General features: G+C 37.0%; 1 long non-coding RNA gene across 1 annotated transcript; it reads right to left on the bottom strand.

The window, feature by feature from the left end:
* Nucleotides 1–206: 206 nt before the first annotated feature.
* LOC127477116 (uncharacterized) lies at nt 207–15,935 on the bottom strand. Its single transcript, XR_007906847.1, has 3 exons — nt 15,667–15,935; nt 7,248–7,321; nt 207–1,906 (listed from the first exon to the last, which is right to left on the bottom strand). It is a non-coding gene; the product is annotated as an uncharacterized LOC127477116 (long non-coding RNA).
* Between the last annotated feature and the right edge of the window lie 1,593 nt (nt 15,936–17,528).

Here is a 17,528-nt window from a genome sequence, read left to right as displayed (position 1 = left end):
GACTAGAAGCAGGGTATTCTGCTGCTCAAACATCTGATGACTGTAACTTCCATCTGTGCCTTGCTGAATTCTGGCAGCAGGCTGGATTGCTTGGTCTATTATTGTTCAGACAGCAGGATGACTTTGTTATAGCAGGAGATGTGGGACAGCTTTCTGAAATAAAGGCAGCTATCAGAGTACATTGGTAACTGAAGAAACAGGACTTGAATGAGCTTATGACCTGCTTATCCATAGGCAGACAAGGCATCAAATAGGAATTGGAGTAATTTGTGCTGTCGGATATTCAGATTATGATTCAGCACATCACTGCCTCTTCAATCAATTGTGGTTTCTTACCTTGATGTACTGGGAAAATGAAGCCTTTTCTGTTTAATAATCAGGACAGGTGTTTCTACTGTCATACGAAAATAGTAGAGATGAATTAAACATTACACCTTAAATTAAGTATGTTCCGGACAAAGCATAATATACGACATGATATTCATGCTTACCTGATATGTCATGAAAGCTGTAAATCCTTCTTTTGAAAATATTTGCTGGTCTTTGTTTCTTCAAGTGAAATATACTTTCAGATGTAACTTAATAGTTGAAGATTGTACATGCCTCTTCAGTATAAGCAAGCCAGAACTACATTATTTAACTATGTCCTTTAATTATGGGATTAATCCTCAAAGCATTGTGGAGTACATTTGCAAAGTCACAGAGAGAATAAAAGGATTATAGAGGATAAAAACCATACAGAGCATAATAGGTACCAGCGGTATAAGTGAGTGGTGACAATGAAAAGATGCACATGTGCTAAAGATATAGTTACACACCAAGATTACAAGGCATATGAAATGAAGGAACCTTGATTCTTTTGTCCTTTTACACCTGCAAAACATACTGTGGCAGCTGTCTATACAAGGTTAGTCTAATGTTTTATAATCAGCTCTTTCCTGAAGCTGCATGCTGTGTATGAGTTGTACTCATCATCCCCAGTAGGGGAGCTGTGATATATTATGAGCCTTCTCAAGTACAGTTCTTTATTCAAGAGAATCAGAAGATGGGAACTTCTGATTCCCTGCAATGTGCCCCACAATGTTGTTAGAATATTAAGTTAAAACATCACCCTTTTCACTCGCTTTTCAATGAGCTCTCCCAGATGACCCCTTCGTCACCCTAAACCCTCTGACTCCTCCAGTGGAAGAAAGAACATACTACAAACTAATCTCAAAAATAGTTCAAAATGGATGGGTTTTGGTAGACAACTGTGTGATGCTGGAATATTTGTTACAATATCTATTGCCATTTTGCATAAAAAATAATATAGTTTAATCAACTGAATTTGTAGTTGATAGACTAAGAAAAGAAACAAGTCACTACTGGACTCCCTGAATTTCATGTCACGAAAAAATGAACCAACTTTAAAGGAAAAAAGACAGTTATCTCTATTAGAAAAGGTCTTCCTTTGTCTGTCACTGCACAGAGATATTTTTACTTCAACACCTTCAATACCTGTGATTACACTATGTGCAATTTTTTATGGTACTTTTTCCTTCATAAAAAAGCATAACAATCTGTCTTTTGACATGAAATCTAACCTAATGATACCAAGAATGCTGAGCATAACTTACTTGAGGATATTGGTTAATTTGTCTCCCATGGAATTAACATCTGTGCAAATAATTAGCATGAAATATATGCATTACTTATCTAAAATAAATGGCCCATTGGCCATATATCTAGCTATGTACTTCATGCAGGATATACTTTTAGACAGAAATGTGTCCTTTATGTACAGAAATCAGTTCATTATTTTTCTCTTAGGCATTAAAAAATGGTGACTTACACTCAGAAGCTCGTGGTATTAGTGCTCTGAACTTCAGTTTTCACAGTTACATGCTCCACAACACAGCAGAAATCTCTGGGAGAAAAAAAAATTAGTGTAGGAGGGTGAATGGAACTAAATAAGATGGTCAAACATCAGGGAGAATTCAGAGAGGCAGCCAGGGGAGGCAGGAGAGAATACCTTGTATTTAAAGCCAAGTTGCTTCATTTTAACACCAATGGAGTATGTGGTAGCAACATCTTTGTTCCCCCCTGAGCACAGCAGAAGGATCCTGACCAGAGCCCTGACTCTTCACACCTCTGCTGCAGTCTCCAAATGCCCCAAGGAAGACCAGTAACTATTGCAGGAGCTGTTTGGTGCTACAGAGAGAAGCAAAAATGTGCTTGCTGTATCCCTGCATCAGTGTGCCAGTTGCTCAAATATAAGGAGACACAAAGGGACCAGAATGACCTTTGTTAAAAACTGAGAAACAAACCAACCAACTTTCCCTACCCTGCTGGGGTAGGAGAAGTAATTGAGGAAAACAATTATTTTATTCATTCCTTGAGACACAAATCCAACAGATTTGCCCCGCTATGACATTATGGTTATGTAGAATTTCCTGGCTGAAAAAGTACTTATGTCCACTAAAAGGCAGCTGGTGTCTGTACTGAGTAACATGTTGGAGACTGAACTGTCTGTGGAGACCTCTCATGTTCTTTTCATGTTCTACATCAAATCCTACCAGAGGACATGCAGTCTAGCAGAAGGCAAAGAGGTCAAATTACTCACCATTCTTGTAGCAATTCCCTTAATAATTTCTTAATATTCTTTGTTTAAACACAAAAATTATATGTTCAGTTTTTACCTGGTTCCTTCTTTTTCACATTCTCCTCCTAGCCCTGGTTTGTAGGGAGATAGCTGTCTGGAAACTGTAGTCCCCAAAATCAAAGCATTCCTGGTTCCTGACCATTTCTAAGGCTACAAAGCTGTGAGGTTATCTCGAGTCTCTAGACTCACCTTTTACCCAAAATTTTGGAGGAGAAAGTAAAGTTGATAAAAACACTAGCTAGCTCTCACCACAAACGCAGTCTTTACCCTAATATTTGTTCTCTTATTTTTTTCATTGTCAGACAAAATAAAAACCTAAACACAGGTTTCTATGATAAAAGGGACTCCAACTAATAACTCTGTTAATTAAAGATTAAGTGGTAATTTTTTAAATTCTAAGCACAGTTTAAGTAATACCAATCTAACAGAGAGCATTACATAGCATAAAAGTAATATGAAACAAACTTTTCTAATTTAGTTTCCATCTACATATGTTACTTCCAATATTAGAAAACAAAATTTGTAACTCAAAATGTTTCTTAGACGTATCTGGATTATGTGAGATTAAAGTAATTATATCTTGAATTACTGTAACACAAGTATTCTAGATTGCCACATATCACAAAAATAGAATTTTAATTGAATTTGGGATAGATAGGGAAAGAAGTGGTACTGCCAACAAATTTTAGGCATTATTCTAGCCATCTAGATAGCACAGACATCATCTACTAATAATCATCTAATAAAAACAATAAATTAAACTAGAAAACTCAAACTAAAAACTCATAAAACTGAAGGGAAGCATATCTGAATGCCTTGGCATACAAAATTACATATACACATGTATTAACAAAGTCTATCAAAGGACTGTGGATGACTTCACTCTGGAAAATATGCTTGCTTTGATCTGCTCTCCTCATCAGCCTTAATTTTCACCAAGAACACTCTGTATAGTTTCACAAGACAACAAAGGAATAAAAATATTCTGATAAAAGCAATGGACTTGTTTTATGGCTTCCTCTTTATCTAATAAAATATTTTTCTACATAACTTGTCTTTATGGTGCTTCTGTATTTTTTAACTGGTGTTCAGAGATGATCATGGGAAGACGAATCTGTAAAGCAAATGTATATTATTATACTGTTACTCTTCTTTTGTTTGCAAGTAGCATCTAAAATTCATATCAAAACATGATGGGATACAAACTGGTCAGATAAATATGGAAATTTTTAAATTTTTACATATCAAGTAACCTAAACATTAGTTGCTTTCAGTAAAGCTAACACTTAAACTTTGTGTGTTTTTCTTTGACTTGCCTTTATTTTCCACTGTTTCTTCATGTATACTCTCTTGGGGTATTGTCTATATTTTTCAGCAAATATTGTCTATATTTCCCCTCCTCTACCTTCCCATAGGCTTGTGCAGGCTGCCATGCTCTCCTGGGATGCTTTTAATGTGCTCCTTTTCAGTCTGGCCTTTAATATCAAACACAAGAATTATGTATTTGTCATTTTTCCCCCTTTAAAACAATTTCATAGTTCCCCTCGAGCAGCAAAAGTACAGACAAGAATGCATACCAAACTCACATGAATTTCTGTTAGTTATCGAGATGCTGTGTTGTTTTTTGTTTCCCACTCAGAGTATCTAATTGCCCTTTGAATTTAAATTCGTATTTAAATAATGTACGAAGTAACAACTACTTTACTAGATTAAGATTTTGACAACAAACCTCCCCGTCACATTTATTGCAATGCTCTTGGATTTACTGCACTTTTTATGTGCTTCCACAGACCAACACGGTAATGGTTTGAAATTGCTTCTAGAGGCTGTAATGCCTGCTGAGGTACTGGGAGAACGGATTAACATGGGTGTGATCAAAACAGATCAATGCCACCGAAATACTTCGCAGACATCCTGAAGCAGGAGTCTTCAGTGTCAGAAGATGAGCAGGTTAAGGAAAGCACTGCCGATCTGTTGGGCTGAAGCTGAAACATCTCCCTGAACGTGACCGGACCGTAATTGAGCTCTTCAGGGCGTTTATTCAGCGCACAAGATCAATGAAAATTCCTGCATTAAAGCCTTTCAAGGAGCGGGACGGGGCCGCGAGGGGGAGCGGTAGCGCCGCAGCCCCGCCGGGCGCCCCGAGCCCCGCAGCGCCTGCCCCGGCGCGGACCGGCACGGCCTCCCCACCGCCCGCAACCACCCGGGCCAAAGCAGTCATTTCCTGGAGCAGAAAGCTGCCGCGGCGCTTGGTTCTGCAGGCGGGATGCCGCTGACCCCGAGAGAACCCTTTAGCAGGCAGCGGTGCCGGCGCCGCCCCGGGCTGGAGGAGCTGCTGCTCTGGAACAGCGGGAGAAGCCAGTTTCCCACTAGTCTAGGCCAGTTGCAACCAGGTTGCCTGTGTGCAATCTGCTTCCCTGCCATGTTATACAGAATATCATCCCTTTGGCAACTTAAGATGCTGCCAGGTTTAGTAATGGAGTCAGAAAGGATTGGGATTTCTCCCTCAGCTGGTTAATACTTTGATTTCTCAACTCCAAATCGTGCAGTGGTTTCTAACCCCAACAATACAGACTAAACTCATGAAACACACACATCACTATCCTGCCTACACTGATGTTTCCTCAAACATAGTTATGCTGCTGCTGTGAAGAAATTTATTCCAGGTCCACCTGTGACCATTCTGCACCAGAGTTAAAGCACATTGCTGGGTACAGGCAAGGCTTGTCTTCACCAGTACATCTCTGCTCTGTGGCTAGAGAATATAGCAGTCTCCACCACCATGGTTTTGATGAAATGTACTGCTGGTACGTGTCAAACAGATTTTCTCACAGAACATTATGGTCTCTCTGAATGACTATTTTACATCTGAATCGCTAATCTGAAAATGGCACACATTCAGTCATCCCCACTTCTTTTTGGGATCCAAATTTCACTAGGTTCCACACAAGCCTATTGCTCTTGTGCACTGTGAATTATCAACTACGGCAATGCAGAGTCATGAAACTGTAACTAAAGATGATGTTCCTCATGGCAACAAAGCGCTAGGGCATCAGATGACTCACACTCTTTCCTTCTCTTGTGCTGTCTTTATGTTCTATTTGGTTGCTAATCAATTAGAAGATATGCATTAAAATGTCTTTACTCTCTAAGCAATACTTCTGTATTAATTTTAATCATTATGCAGCACAGAGCTCCAAACTTTGCCTGACATACAGCTGAAAAAGGGTTATATTGTTACATTTAAGTATTAATCCCTTTTCTGCTTAAGTACAGATAGATGTGTTTAATCTATTTAAATTTGCTTTAATTGTTTGAGTCCACAGAAAATAGACTGTACTTTCTGCTTTATTTTAGGCAATTCCAGGAAATTAATATGCACTAAGCTGTTTCCCAAGATAGTGCAGACTTCTGTTAGTAGTTACAGTTACTAAGCAAATACAAAATACATCTCCCTGGTGAAGTAAAGACACCCCATGGTGTTTGCCACTGCCTGCTTCTACCTTGATATCCTAAAATGGAGGAGGTTTCGTCAAGATTTTAGATTTCAAGCAGCCATCTAACTCCTCCACTCTATGCCACTTACTCCCCCTGATATCAATCCCTTCTGAGGCATAGAATCAATGTCAACTTGCCTGTACCTGATTATCAGTCTTGAGACCACGTAAGAAAAACTGGCTGTCCTTCCTTACACAGTTGCACTGAATAAAGACAATGTCATGTGTAACCTGGGCATTGAGCCCCACCCATGCAGCACTACACTCAACAAAGAGATCTGTGTACATTATTAAAAATATATTTAATATTTAATGCAAGTAAATGAAAGACAATGCAAAATTGCCTATATGACAGCCAGATGAGTAGCCTTCTTCTCTGATCCTCCTTAAAAAAATATTTTAATTTACGTCCTCTTGTATTTCTTTTAAAGCAGAACTTTAACAATTATCTCTTGGTCCTACTGCATATTACAAATAATTCCCAAGATAATTCTTTTCCCATCAAAGTATTTTTCGCTCTGACTATACCCAGCTTAAAATTTAAACACCAAAGTCAGACATTGTTTCTGTTACCTTATTAAGTGTGAAATATTTTAAATGGAACACTAATGGAATAACATCCTTAATTGCTTTCTGTAAATCTTCTGGGATTCAAAGTCTTTATCACAAATACAAAAAGGCTATTCAAAAACTCTCATTTCATAAGTGTTCAAGACAAGCCACTGTGAACTGAAGTATCACTTTTGCCATATTTGCAAAAAACTTTCCCATATTTACATGTTTTACTTAAGTAATATTGCTCCTGAAACTGAAGTTAGTTTTGGAAGTTGACACAAGTTAGAAAGCTGAAAGATAACTGAACACATACAAAGTTCTTAGTGAATAGTTCTGGTCCTCTCACCTCATGAAATCAACTTTTTTTTGTTCTCTCACTGTCATGATCAAATAAACAGACAAGAAGCTACTATTTTCTAATTTTGCTGGCAACTGCACTTGTTTACAGTGTTCTGTAATTGTACTTTCCTAGTACAATTCTTTAGCTTGAAAGACAGGGAAGACTTCCCAGAGACTGAGCTTACCATCAGGTCTTTAACATTTTAATATCTTACCTGCCAATGCAAGAAAATTATAGACTACTGGGAAAAGGAATAGAATGCACAACTTCTCCCATCATCCATGGCCACTAAAAAAAAAAAAAAGAACAGATTTGAGTCTTTCTAAGCAATTGATGGTGTCTTCCAAACCTTTATTTACATTCTTTTAATTGCCACAAGTATTTTCTCCTACCCTTTTGACTGTCTCCTTGGTTCAAGGAGTATTGTTTTCAGGAGGAAAACGTAGAATTGAGGAAAGAGTGAAAAATGTACATTCTATATGAAGTCTGGGTTTGATTTTCTTTTCCTCATCTGTCAAAACGTCACCTCTGCTTTGTCAGACATTCGTGTGGAACATCCAGGTCTCAGTGTCATGAGATAAATCTCTAACAATGTTACTTAATGGAAATATCTGAGTATCTACAAAGGTGCAAATAAAATCAGAATCTGGCCTAGAGTTCATACTTTACCAGTAATTTGTATTTACCTCATTTCATCTACAGACTCTCTCTCTCTTTTTTCTTTTTTTTCCTCTTCCCTACAACATTCCAAAAATCATATTTTGGAATAGAAAGTTTCCTGGTTTGAATGAGTGGTTTTTTAAGTTAGAAAAATCCATTTGGCTGCATTACAGCCACATAAAACTAAAATAAAATCTTTTCTGATTTAAATTTTTTTATGTATGCTTTTCCTTTCAGTGGTGCCATAAAGATTGCTTTTATTAATGAAATTTAGAATGCAAAGAATATATGCTTAAGTTCAAATACATTTTTAAAAAAATTGCATGTTAAAATAGCTTTGATTAAATGTATTAAGATAAGAATGTACTCCAAATTTAGGAAAAGTATGTGCCATTTCAATAATTTAAAAAAGTCAAAATTATATCTTTCATTTTCTGATCCCTCTCACCCAGGGATGGGGAAATATTGTTATTGGTTTTTTTCTATGATGTCTTTTAAAGGATCATTTCTAGTACTGGGTGTTTTTTATCCATTTTATTGGGAATAGGATCAGTTCCAAATCATATTTTGCTTCCATGATGACTGATGTGTATAAATATTCATGAGTCAACACCTGGGGTTGGCTATTTTCTAAAATCTGTATAACTGTTATTGCAGTTGTAACTGTGAACTGCAACATCTCATTTGAATTCATGAGACCTGTTATAAATTTTAAATATATATGAAATGATATTAAAGTCTAATGAAGAACAAGAATCCCATCTGCTACCTGCACTCTAGCAATACCTGCATAAGAGGGAAATAGTAATCTAAGCAAAGAAGATGGAAACTTGTTTGTTTATTAAAACTTTAAATTTGTTTTGATCATCCCTTCTAATCCCTGTTGATAAAAATCATGTTCCAAAGTGGCATCCTTCCAGATCTCTGCAGAGATCTTGGAGTTTTAAGCCACTAGAATTTTGGCAGAGCATCTAACTGCCATATTTTTCTTAAAGAAGAAAACTACTTAAATTCCCTAGGAGAAGCCTATTTTATAGGCAACTCTGCTCACATATGAGACTCTATGGAGGATACATGCTCTCTTATTTCTGTGGACTGTAAGACAAATTTAATTTAGGGTTTTCAACTTAATTTTGCATCATGAGAATTGCAGGTACAAAAACGATGCTACTTGCACATTCATACTACTGTAAAGATGCAAGATGTTCTTCATGGTACTAAAAAAATACATTTTTTCTCACTTGTAAATACTTTTCAGAACTGTTTTTCTACAAAATTCTATCACGAGTTATTTCTGAGCTTGGACACAGAGAAAGATTTAGCTCTCCAAAGTGACTACAGAGAAGTTGTGAATACTTTAGAACATTGGTACCCTTGGTATGATCTTGGTATCCCCTGCATAGGGATAATAGGACATCACAGTATACCTTGAGAGTGCATTTTTTGTTGCTCTTTAAAATTCCATTTGTGGTGAAGAGAGGAGGAGGAGGAAAGTTTTCTGCTCATATCAGCAAGGTTGGTGCTTCACAGTGTGCCATCCCTAGTCCCAGTCACTGCCATCACTCACTGTAGTGTACAAAGACACCATGACCCAAAAGGCCCATCCAACCCATTCACAAACTATTTGTAATATAATGAGGCATCACTACTGACTGTAACTGTGCCTAACATCTAATTTACAAAGAAAATATTTTTAACTGAGTTTTTACAAAACCTAGAGAGTAACTGAAGTCTGACACACTGGTGAGTTGTGGATTGAGAGAAGTGTTTATGTATAGGTAAGTACTAAAACTATGCCACACTTTGCTGAGAATATTTGCATTTGCTGGAGTACAAAGGCATAACAGTATCCAATAGCCTGACACTTATGCTCAAAACTATTTTCATTACACATGCCAATGTGATCCCTAAACTTGTTTCTGAACAGCAGCAATCAGATTTGACTTGCAGAAGCAGCAAAACTCCAGCTACAAGGAAGAGTCAGACAGCACTCTGCAGCCCAATGCAGTGAGAAACCCAGACAAGACTCATAGTTCTATAAGCTAATAAAGCTGCTCAATTAATTTAATGTCAAGTTTGTCCCAGTATTCATGGTCACCATTTCTGGTTATTCTCTTACTTTTCTAAACATGATGGAATAAGACAAACTGTCCATTTATTTATAACTTGTGTTGCCTGCAATAATTCATGCTGCCTGAAATAATGCTGACTCTATAACACAGATCAGTAAGAAAATGAGAAAACACTAACATCTGTATTTTAAAATATATATGGATATATGTAACAGTAAAGAACATGCTTTTAAGTTAAAATCTATTTACTCATCATGCCAGATGACAACCAGGGTTCTAACCTGAGAGCTTCCTGACATCTCATTTCCCTTTTAGTATTTTCTAGGTTCCCTAAGCCCATATACTTCCAAGTGTAAATGGAAGAATCTGTCATACCACCAGAAAAATAGCTGCTTGTCAGTTATTTCTGTAGTCACTGAAGGCAATGATATTAAAAAAACTTAGAATAAAACCTAATTTATAGCAACTCTGATGGAAAATTTAGTGCTGTTCACATAAAACCTATATACATTCACAGAGAAGTGTTCACTATTACCTATTAGTTACAAATGAAAAACAGAAATGATATACTGTGAATATTTACAGGATAAAAGCAGTCCAAGCAAGTGCCAATGGAACAATGACACAGGGCCATACTGCTTGTAGGTAACATGCTCAATTCTTAGAAAAGACAGATTTGGATTTAAAAAAGATCTTATATGTTAAATGCTTAAATCATTGGAAGAGAAGCCAGACTACCTTATGTTAGTTAAAACTGTGAGACACAAACTTTTCTCATTTGTGGTCTTTATGGATTTGAGTTTGGGCCTTCACTGGCTTGGGGATTCTTTTTTTTTTTTTTATCACTATTAACATCCACATTGCACTCTGAATATGGTCCAATCTTGTCATGTTGATACAAGCCTCCACAAATAATTACAGTTCTGATTTTCTATAGTTTCTAAGTAGACTTCTAAAGGAAACAGTCCCCCCACCAGAAAATCCCAAACAAGCAAACAAAACCCAAAAACCCAAACCAACCAAAACATAAATGGGTTTGTTCTTTCACGGCAAGAAATTGCAAACTTGATAATCTCGTAGGTCCTACAGCCATCTAGGGAAGTTTGAAATAAAGACTCTTAATGGCATTTAGACTATCAGAAAGTAGACAGACAGAAAGCCATTGGCAAAGGATTATCTTGGAAACAACAAATCATAATTTCAGGTTTAAGGGGAGTAAGTTCTGACATCAATGCATGAAAACCTACTGCACTAAATATTTTACAGTGGACTACCAAACACCCAGCCTAAAGAGAACAGAACAAACAGAAGCATTTTCTTTGTGTATATCTAACTCCAAATCTATCTGAAATCTACTATCACATCACTGTGTGAGAACAAGCTCTTTAATGGGCTATATCTAGATCTGTGCATATTCATGTGCCTGTTCCCTGTGGAAAAGCATGAAAACACAGGGCTGAAGTCTGGTCCTTGGCTATCATAGTTTTCACACGCAGGTCAAGCACTTTCCATGTTTCTCAAATCAAAGGAAATAGGAGGAAGGACTCGAAAGATCCTTCCTTTCTTTCTTTCTGAAAAGGGGAGGAAGAAAACAAGAGCAGAAAGCTGTAATAAGCTCACAGGGAAGTGCAGAAAAGCTGGGGTAACAAGGAGTTAGATGGACAGGGACAGATGGCATCCACTATATGGAATTCAGGAAGATAATTTTTTTTCTAAGTGTAGATTAAAAGCAGAATATCATAATGAGCTAAAAATTTTCTACTCTCCCTAGATACATCAAGCTCCTTTACTAAAGACAATTCTAAACTATCAATATTTGCCCCTTGTGACTGCCTTGACCATACATCATAATTAAAGAATTTCTGTCTACATATCACTGAACAATATGAAATCAGCTACAGCATTTCCCATGGCAGACCCATTTAAATGCTCCAGTGGTGCCACACTCTGACTTCTACAACTGACTTTCTCCCAGCAGCTGCAGCAACAGGAAGAATGCACCTCTCCAGAGGTGGGAAGAAGAGGCAGCAGCAAAACTGACTTGCTACAACTGCTATCATTTGCACAGAAGAAAAAATTCTGCTCTGCTAATAGAAATCTGAGTGGTTTACAAATGGCACAACAGATGCTGTGCACTGATGAAAATGATATAGACAGTGATATTGCAAAAACTCTTCAGGCAGAAATGTGGTTGTCGTGTACTGAACATCTCACACACACACTGCCACGGCAATCATTTTAGGAACGTTTGGTGGTGCCCTAAGCTAAGATCCTGCACCTCCTGAAGTATTCCTTGGGGGTTTCATTTCCAGATGGAGAAACAATAGAGCTGAGTTCATCATGTCATCTTCAGGGTGACATCTTCCTCAGTGAAACACCCCCCATCACCAAAAGACAGTGCCAAGCATTGGGTATAAGCCTAGCACACACGAGGTGGAAATGGAAACCATAGCCTTCTGCTGCAGAGATGCAAGCCAAGAGTTGAATCATCCCAAGACCTTCACATAAATCCTTATAAGCTGCTTTTTACATTAGAAAACTGATATTGATACAAAGATGTGCTGCCAGGATGAGGTTATTCAGGTGGCAGGATGGAAGTAAAGAGAACAACCACAGAAATAAGCATCCAGATAGGTTTTCTAATGTATGGTAAATGCTCTTTGTGCATTCCCGAAAGCTGACAAGACCAGTGTGAATCTTAATTAAAACTGAATACAAAATAATATTCAAAATTAAAAAACAAAAATCAATACTACCTGAAAGATAAATCAAGACCTTGCCATGGCAAAGAGGTTGGCACAGCAATGACTGGTCAAGAATTCATTCAGAGCTAATCTGTGCTAGACATACTGTTTAGCTGCATTATCTGATGCTACCCCTCATCTTCTGACTCAACGTCTGCCTCATTTGTCAGGTCCTGTCCTTTAATCTCCAAACACAATGGCAAAGTGATTGCCAGTGATTTTATGCTTTTCTGTGCCTGGGACAATGGGACTGCTCAATTGCCTGAAAGAGCTAATACATACTTCATGATCAGAAAGGAACAGCCAGAGCCACCAAGGAAAGGTGGAATTTTTTTCATTGTTCTATAGCATCTCTAGCAGCATATGGCATTTTCAGTACTATAGTTTTAAAGTGCCTGAGATTTTCTTGAAGTATAAAAGCCTGGCATATTGAGACAAAAAAGTCTCCGACATATTTAATCCAGTTAAAATATTCAAGATTCATTCTGAACTGTATTAGTCCGCTGTGATTCAAAATGTTAAATGCTTCATCAAACACTATCAGATAGAAGGATTTCAGCAGCAATTTGTGACTATGAAAGTGAAGTAATTGCACAGTGGGTTTCTACAGCAGCATATAATCTTCTTAAGTCTTAAAGAGGAACCTGTTTGACACTTGCCTGGCTTCTTGCAGGCAGCCTGTGTGTCTGGGATGTTGATGCCTTTCACACTCATTAGAAACTATATTATATCTCACTGTTATTAAAGTGAAGTCTTTTTAATGCAACAAGCTTCAAAAAGAAAGGAGGACATTTACAGAAAAAGAAATTAACTCAGTCCTTCACTTTTTCTTTGTTCAATGTGTTGTACATATGTGAAAACATATAGACTTTGAATCCAGTTTATTCTACTGCCTAAGCCAGGTATGATTCTGTAATTCTGTTTTTGCAATGTTACTCTCTTCCTCTGGAATCCATCACTGTTTTCAAAAAGCAGCAGTTTAGAACTGTTCTGTAGAATAAATCAAGGGGAAAAAGGATCCAATTCAGTGTGACATCAGACGTCAAGGGTAAGAGTAAATGCTCTGGGAATAATACCTGTGTATTATTCCAAACCCACTACTAGGTTTATGGTAGTAGAACTATTTTACACATGTACATAAAATATATGTACACATACATATAGACACACATGCATGTGCATACATACACCCCTGTATCTGAAATCATATTTCAGAATTATCTTCAATTTCATTTTAGAATGGAATGCTGATTAAAACCTGGCTTGGGGAGAAGAATACAAGGAACTGCCATAGATTTTAAATTGTGTGGAGCTGCAACTTAAAATGAGATTAAATTCCTTTCAGGCTCTGTGTAAGAAACAGCCTTGGCACTTGCAATACTATGTGGCATGCTAAATTAAAAAAACTACAGTAGGGTAAAATCAGATTAATATTGATTTCTACTGAAATTTCTCAATATAATTGTATTTCTGTAGGAGGGTGTCTTTTGACTAAGAGACAAACATAAAGTTTGCACCTTCATCATCACTCACCAGGAAATTAGAGGGACAGAAATTAACAACTGAAGTCTAGGATATGAGAAAGGCTGGTCCATAAAAGGTGCTGTAATGATCTGTCTCAGTTCAGGAGACTGGTTCCTCAGTCTTCTGAGGTTAGAGAAATGACACCAACAACAACCAGGTGTGCATCCTATGCCTGATACCCCAACAATAGACAAAACATTGTAAAAAATTCCTTTCTGCTATCAGACACTTTGACAGTGTAACACAGAAGACACATCCAGTGTTGAACAAGAATTGAGGCTGCAACAAAGCAAGAAAACCCTCTTCAGGGAGACTCCTGTTAGGAAAAATTTTGCATGTACTGAGACAGCTAATGATAAATGACTAAAAATGGAATTTAAGAAGAAACATATACTCATTCTCACTTAAATACTTTCCTCCTTGGTATATTTTTTCCCCCACAGGCTCAAGAGATGCCACACAAACATCTGTCCAGATCTTTAACAACACAGAGTATAGTTAGTGTAAAGATAATTGGATGTAAAACATGCAGTTAATACCTCAGATGGTAGGAAGCTTTCAGGCCAGGAAGATCAACATCCAACAGCATGAAGATTTATGACAAGACAGTACAATAAAATACTGTATTAGAATAGTAACAACCTCTTGCAAATGTGATGACACAAACTGTAAAACTAAAATGATAGGAGAAACTACTTAAAAGGAAGTATGAAATGCTTCTGAAACCCTGCTTATACTGCAACATGATTTCTTCAGAAGCTTTATGTAAATAGCAGAATTACCTCAACTGTTTAAAAAAATTAATGCAGTGACACGGACAACAATGAGAAGAGGATAATTAACCTGCTGACAACATGATAAAAAATTAAAAAGCATTCAAGTCAGCTCACTTAAAAACTAAACAGAAGATGCAGTCTGAGGATCATGTTGGAGATTGTTAGAGTCTTAACTGAGCAATAGAAATATGATGTCTTTTACCAAGAGGAGGTAAGGATCACCTTGTCTAATAAATAGCATGTTGGGGTCCCAGGGAATTCCCTGAGAGCATTAAAGACTGATGCAGGAACCTGCAGTGCATCTGCATCCACCATCCTTCCAAGAGATACCTGCTGGTCAACAGTTTCCAAGGGACAGTTATAGCAAAAAAATAAGAACAACTTTGTCTTCTTTCTCTTTTGATTTCAAAAGCTGTAGAATGCAATGGGTAAAGTCCACTGCCATTAAAGTCAAAAGCAAACTTCCTGCTTATTTCAAATCAAGCTTAATTTCATATAAGACACAGATGATATAGGAAAAGGTCTTACTGTTTAATTACTCTTAGTCATAATCCATTACCATTAACTTGCACAACAGCATGAATTTTACTCCACAGAAGTTTTCACATCTTCACTATATTCACTGGGACAGTGAGCTTGAAGATTTATATATATCAGTGATGATCCAATCTAATCTTAATTAAAGGTGCTTAAAAATTTCTAAGGAGGAGAAAAATGTGTCTTGAGTGTATTCTGCTAGATGAAGAGACATGCATGGTGCCATCAGAATTGACATAAAACTCTGTCTGTTTTCTCAGGTTTTACTGCAATGTACTTGCATTTTTGGTGCTTTTTCATAGTTCCCCTCTTCTACTTACCACCAACCTTGCATTTTCATGGCTGGAAAGCAAATTACTTCTCTTCTGGGAGGAGTTCACGTTGTTTGCTGATGATATTGAAGATCATGCTCTGTCACACATAGAGGTTGCAAGACTTCATTGACTTGATCAACACTTAAGACTTTAGTGGAATGGCATATACAATCCTTTAACTGAAAATCCTGTAAAAGGCAAAAATGAAATAGGTAAGAGAACACTGCAAGGGCAGTGGGTCAGGCCAAGATCATCATCCACAGACCATCACATACACCCTCTGTTAGCACAGCCCACTTGTACAGCTCTGCTTTTGACCACTGAACTGTGGTACCACACTGTTTCAAACTAGAAATAAGAGTGCTTTCTACCAGTCATCACCATTTTGCAGTACCAATATGAGAAACCTTAAGAGAAGCCTTAAATTATTATAGGAAAAACTTGGGAAAATGTGATCACTGCACATAGTGATGTAGTCACAGGCTATATTTATAATTTATGATTTACAGATTTATAGTGTGAAATTTTAGTATTATGCAGTATGATTTACAGTGTGAAACTGCTGTTCATACTGTTGAGTATGAAAAAAGCAAGTTTCTGGGTTGTTTTCTGCTTTTTTTGTTAAATAAAAAAGTTACATAAGTGCTAGTAGGATCTTCCAAATTGAAATTAAAATTTTCACTTTAAATACGTGAATACTTAATAAGAGATGAATGTACTTACTGTAGTTAATGAGTAACTCCAACATATTCTGCTTCTAAAAGATCAGCTTGAATCCCATCTCTACTGGTATCAAATCCCATTTAAGGGAAAATAAAATAGGAAGAAAAGTGAAGCAAAGAGCATTCAGATGAAAAAAAAAGTTAAAAAAATAAAATAAATCGAGAGACCGAAGAGTGGAAAAAAAAGAGGATGGAGATACAGTATTTTGCTGAAAATACACTTTTTCAAGCTGAATTCTTTTAGAGCTGATGCCAAGTCTCCTTTGTTGTATACAGGCTTTGCAGTGAGCCCAGTAAAACTGTACAGAGTGAATTTAAACTAGTTAGTATTTTGGGATTCATCCTCCCCAGTACATGACTGGGAAAATGTGACTTTAAAATGAACTTACCTTTGTCAGGGAAAAAGAAAGAAAATAAAAAAGAGAGAGGGGAGAAAGAGGGAAGGAGAATAATCACTACAGAAAATAAAGAAGGGGTTCAAGAGCTTCAGATAGGTTTGCAAGTAGTTCACAAAACCTCATTTACCACTGTAGAAATTGCATCTCTGCACAACTGTCTCAGAAATGATTTTAAGAATTGCAAGGATCACAGTAAGACAGGTGTTCTTCCTTCCATAAAACATGGAAATCTGAAGCTAAAATGTTCAGCTTAAATCACAATTATCTCACTGTTTTTGCCAAGGCAAAAGGAAGAACTTAACTGAGACTTCAATATGTTTGGTTTCAAAATTTGGGTAAATTTTGAAAGCATACTGGTCTTCATGAGTGTCTGGAGATCGACAGCCACACTTCACAAAAGAACAAGTGACACATTAAAAAAACCCTTACAATTTAAACTTACAGTTAAAAAAAATTTCTTGTGATCACTTTTACACATAAATGAAGATGCTCCTGCTGTTATTCATAGCACAACATAAAGTCCACAGAAAGGTCTTCAATATCAAGGACTAGTTTTTTTGCTGGCAAGTAACAGAAATCATCATAAATCAAAACCCTCATATTCAAAGTGAGTATCATTCCCTTTTCTTCCAATCAGTTACATGTGTTCTTGCATATCTGTTTTTCCTGCTGTTTCTTCTACTGCTCTGTGACTGTGAGGGTAGCTTTATTCACACTCAATGCAGTGCCACATTCCAGGTAAACAGAT

This window comes from Manacus candei, unplaced genomic scaffold, assembly GCF_025592945.1.
Source record: "Manacus candei isolate 608988 ecotype Guabito, Panama unplaced genomic scaffold, ASM2559294v1 h1tg000050l, whole genome shotgun sequence".
Taxonomy (NCBI): Eukaryota; Metazoa; Chordata; class Aves; order Passeriformes; family Pipridae; genus Manacus; species Manacus candei.
Note: the sequence above shows the minus strand (reverse complement) of the source record. Positions and strands in the feature narration are given on the sequence as shown.